This window comes from Tamandua tetradactyla, chromosome 15 (genome assembly GCF_023851605.1).
Source record: "Tamandua tetradactyla isolate mTamTet1 chromosome 15, mTamTet1.pri, whole genome shotgun sequence".
Lineage (NCBI taxonomy): Eukaryota > Metazoa > Chordata > Mammalia > Pilosa > Myrmecophagidae > Tamandua > Tamandua tetradactyla.
In genome coordinates this window covers 61,497,056-61,502,285 of record NC_135341.1, presented here as the reverse complement: position 1 = coordinate 61,502,285, position 5,230 = coordinate 61,497,056, and positions in this window count along the sequence as shown.

Here is a 5,230-nt window from a genome sequence, read left to right as displayed (position 1 = left end):
AACCACTACTATTAACAAAACCCAATAGTGCATATTATTCTCAATTATAAAATAACAAAGCCATACTAATTAAAATCAGGGACAAGATAGCAATGCTACTGTCAGCATTATTATCCAACAAGATTCTGAGATTCCAATGAAGACAATGAGGTAATACAATGAAACAGCAGATAAAACAACTTATATAAAAAAACATGTAAGTACACGTTTATGAATTCTTCATTGTTTTACATCTGGATTGAGGATAAACATACAAAACTCAATAGCTTTTCTCTATTCTGGTTAAAGAAATAAAGAAAAGGAAATGGAAAAATATTCCATTCATAGTTACAAGAGCAATAAAATATTTAAGATAATTGATTTAAAGAAAGGCACAGGCCTTCTATGAAAATAACTTTAAAATCCTACTGGAAAAAATCCCACTGAAAAATATAAAAGTTAAACTAATGGAAGTATATAACATGTTCTTGCATAAGAAATTTTAGTATGATATAAACATAAATTCTTATATCAAGACTGGACATTCAGGAGCTATTAGAAGAGATGGGCATCTATGACTATATAGAAATTTAAATTTTTGTATGGAAAAAGCTAACATAAATCAAATCAACAGAAACAAAATATAGCAGTAAAATATTTTTTGATGCAGAGAACATCCTGAGGGTTCTTATCTAAACTATTAGTATGCAAATAGTTCTCTGCATGGGAAAGAGTGCTCAAATATCTAAAAGGAAAAATGAGCAAAAAGTGTGGGGAGTGGGTTCATATCACCAAAGAATACCAAATGGTCAATGGAGATATGGAAAGATGCTCAAGCTCAGCAGTTCCAGGAAAAATACAAAGTTATCAGATGCTACACTATCACTTATATCCATCAGACTGGTCAAAAATTAAAGTGAGAAATTGATTACTATGGACCAATCTAAAAAGAATGAGTTTGCTTTATGTCCATTGATTTGGGGGTATTTTCCTAGTATATTTTTGATTGTGGAAAGCAAGAGGCAGAAAAGCACACATCTTTAAGCTACATTTTATGAAAACAAATGACGATAAACCATATGTGCACGTCTGTATATATGATGCAGGTTTGTACACATTCTTTGAAGACTGAGAAAGAATGGAAGGATACCTACGAGAATGTTAACATGGATAAACTGGGCCAGGGCAGGGAAGGGGAGAAAAATCATGGTGTGGGGGAGCGTGGAGAGCTTTGGGAGAGGGAGCTAAGTGGGTAAGCACGTGAATTCTGGAGTCAGACTCTTTGGATTAGAATCCCAGCTCTTACAAGTCACAACTCTCTGCACAATAATTCCCTTACCTGTGCATCAGGGATAGTAATAGTGTCTACATCATAAGGCTATTGTAAAGTTGAATATAAAATGATTAGAATAAAGCCTGGCACATTGTAAGCATCACACAAATGTTTACTAGTTTTATTATATGTATGTGAAAATCAATCTTAAATTAAAATCCTGCAGTGCTTCTTTAGTCAAAAAAAATTCATCTGGTTTGAATTCTAGTCTTGTCACTTATTAATCTCTGTGCTCATGGCCAATGTACTTGCCAGAGGAACTTAACTACATAGGCTATGCACTGATCATCACTATTCACGGCAAAGAACAGTGGATACCTTCAGAAATTATATATAGTCAAAATGGTGAAGTCCCTGGAGGAGACGAAGTGGCCTAGTGAACAGGGCTTTGGGGAGAGATAAAAAATAGATTGTTATTTCAGTTCTGCTCTGTGTTTCTGAGCAGTTGTGGGCCAACTAGGCAATTCTCTGGGCCTCTCCTCCTTTGTATTTAAAACGAGATAATGTTATATACTTTGTACTAAACTAGGGAAGATTAAAGTAGGAAAAAACACATGTGAACATTGGCATAGTGTCTGCACATAGTAAGCCCTCATTAAGAGTTACTTTTATTTTTATGACTATTCAAAAGTGATAGAGAGACAGGAAGAAACAAAAGTTGGACGAAGGAAAATAGGGCAGATTAGTAGAAAACGCAGTAGAAGCTTCAGTTAGATTTTCTGAGGCACTGGACTAATTCATGATTTAGCTGTGGATCTGCACAAACATATGGGTTTGTTGAGACAAAAAGATTCCTTTGTGGCGGGTAGGAGTAAAGGGGAAAACCCCTTTGGAAGAAGAATTTGGCACAAAAATGAAAAGAGGTGGAAGAAGTTGAGAGAGAGAACACATCGGGCGCTTGGCAAAACTAAAATCCAAACCAATCCCTGTGAGTCTGCTGGAAGCATCATGGAAGCATTGCTGGGATGTGTTTTTCCTGCCCTTTTTCTATATCCTATCAGAAATGTGAAGTTTGGAATGTTTTTAAAGGCTGCTTTATGCCCTTTGCTCAAAGGCTTTGAGAATCATGAAAAAAACCTTACAACGAAAGCCATAACAACAACAACAAAGAGGAAAGTCATAAGAAGAGTACCACAGCCCAGCAAACCAAGCTGGCAGGATGCTAGGCTGCTTCTTCACAGGATCTGCCCCAGCTAGGCTCGGTGGTAATTTATAGTCCAGGATATGCATCTCGATATTGCTGGCCTCTGGTCAGTGAAGGACCACCAGCAGGGGCTGGGATTCTGATGCCCACACAAGGCCTTGGGCGTGATTCTGCGCCAAATGGTCTTACCATTTATTGAGTGTACACAGTCCCCATCGAACCACCAAGCTTTCCCATTCATTGTGAGGTTAGTTTTATCCTTCTACTTTGTGGAAAATTCTCCAGAAAGTTAAGAACTTGCCCCCAAACATTTAGCATCCAAATGTCAGGTCTGAGGCTAGAGCCCAAACATACTGATGGCAAATTCAATTCTTGTTGTCTGGCTGCAAATGGGTGGAAGATAACTGTGGGGATACGGTGGGCTCTGGGGATAGAGGCAGGCCAAGGCCTTAGCCAGCCTGAGGTTCTGGTGCTTCATGGTAGAAGGACCTACAGAGACCCCTCTCTCCTCATTTAAAAGGAGCCCCACAGTTTCATTCTGTTTTCTTTAAGAGTTCTGGAGGTCCAGTTCCTTCACTTGTTTGCATCTCAATTTCCTCTTCCAGAAAATAGCAACAACCTCACTCTAGTCGATATGCAGGCTGGTAATGAGAAAATGTCAGGAAAGTTTCCAGAAACTCAGTGACATTAAAATGAGGCAATAATTGCACAATTCTTTGGTAAACTGCAACTTTGTATACAGTCATGTTTTATTTTTCCTCATTTAATTACCATCATCATCGCAGCACAAGCTCGCTCAAATTATAGCATGCATCTAAATCACCTGGGTGGCTTGTAAAGCATAGATTGCTGAGTCTGCCTCCAGAGTTTCTGGCTCAGGTGGATCTGGAGTAGGGCCTGAGGATTTGCACTTTGCAAATTAAGATCTGATGCTGGTTTGGTACCACACTTTGAGGAGCATTATCCTAGCAGAAAGGCGTCTGGTTCCCGCTTGACTGACTATCCCAACCTCCTCATGAATCCTCACTTTGAAATCTGTTTAATCCATGGGTTGGAAGTTATAGGAGAAAGACTTTGGAGTCACTTCTTGGTCTACAGAGCTTCCCTCATCCCTGAAAATAAAGGGCTGAGGCCCCACTGAACCTATTCTGAGCATAAACATGATTCCTGGCCAGCAGCTGGGACCTCTTCCACTGTAAACCCTCTAAGTCCTCTCAGGATAACAGACAACATCTTTAATATACGTATTAATCAGAATAGGCTAACTACTGTAATACCCCGATATCCCAGTGGCTTACTCTAGTAAAGGTTTATTTCCTCCTTGGTCAGCTTCCAACCCAAAGAAGTTGGTAGAAAATAGGTCTGCTCCATGTAGTCATTTGGGGCCCAGACTCTTCCAACTTGTAGCTCTGTTATTTCCTAGAGCTTGGGGGTCCTGTGTTGGTTCTTCAGAGACCAACAGACAGACCGATAAAGGGGACATTTGAGAAGGAGCTTTCACGGGCCAGGCCTGAAGGTATTGTTTATTGCTTCCGCCATTGGTCAAAACTCGCTTAAATGGCTGCACTTAATTTCAAATTTGACCATGATCTCAGGAAGAAAAGGGAGGGATTTGGTGGAACATAGACATTTCTCTTAAATGTGGCTTTTAAGGCCTTTGGAATCTAGTCCAACCTATTTCCACAGGGCTTCCTTCCATTCCAGCTATAGGATGTATGCTTCTTTTTCAGGTGAAATATTCTTTATCTCACTGTTTCCTTCTAAGCTTCCAATCATTCTTTCAATTGTAAGGTGATTCTTCGGAAATACCTTCCTAGAATAGGTTATCCAATTATATACATTTCACAGAAGAAACTGCCTCTTCTGCATGAATTTTAAATTGTGGTAATGATGTTTGTATCTGTGTGATTGTTTCATGACTATCTCTATTCTCCATGAGGCTATAAATCCCAAGAGGATGTAGACTTGTTAGTTTTGTTTATTGGACCCCCACACCCTAGCAGAGTGTTGGGTCCAGAGCAGGCATTCAATAAATATTTCTTTAATGAAGGAAAGAAAGATAAGAAAGAAAAAAGAAAAAAAAGACTCAATAGGTCTGCTTTTTTTGTTAATGGTGGAATTCCACAGAGAAGTTCCTTGTTCTGATGCTTTTGAGATTCCTGTATTTTCTGATTCCTGGACAGTCAACAACTCCTTAAGTTCTCTAAGATTCCTAACAACTTTCTAATAAAGTCCATCTTTGAAGTTCAAGTTAAACAGAGCTAGTTTTTGTTGTTTTCTAACAAAATAATTCTGTCAGCGTTTCTTAAATTTTAGTGCATGCAAATACATGCACATCAGATTATCATGCAATTCTGGTTCTGTAGGTTTTGGAAAAGCTGGGGTCTGAGATTCTGTATTTCTAACAAGCTCCCAGGTGATGCTGCTCAATCATGGACCACACTTTGACTAGCAAGACCTGTTTTCACACAATCATACAACATGTTCATCACTCAAAGAACTTGGTGCAGAGTCCAGAAAAGGACTGTTGCCACTTGATTCATGGAGAAAGGAGTAATTTCTGTCCATCCATCCTGGCTTCCATGCTAGGAGTTGGTTTACACCATATAATTTCAGGTTAGCCACAAACTTTTCTGATGGTTCCTTCAACTCATTGTCTCATTTGACTCCTGTCTCCTCAGGTGATGCTAATGTAAAATATGGCATCATAGTCCATACTTTAAAGTCCACTAGACTGTATGAATATTTGCTCACAGGATTTAATTGACTAAGAC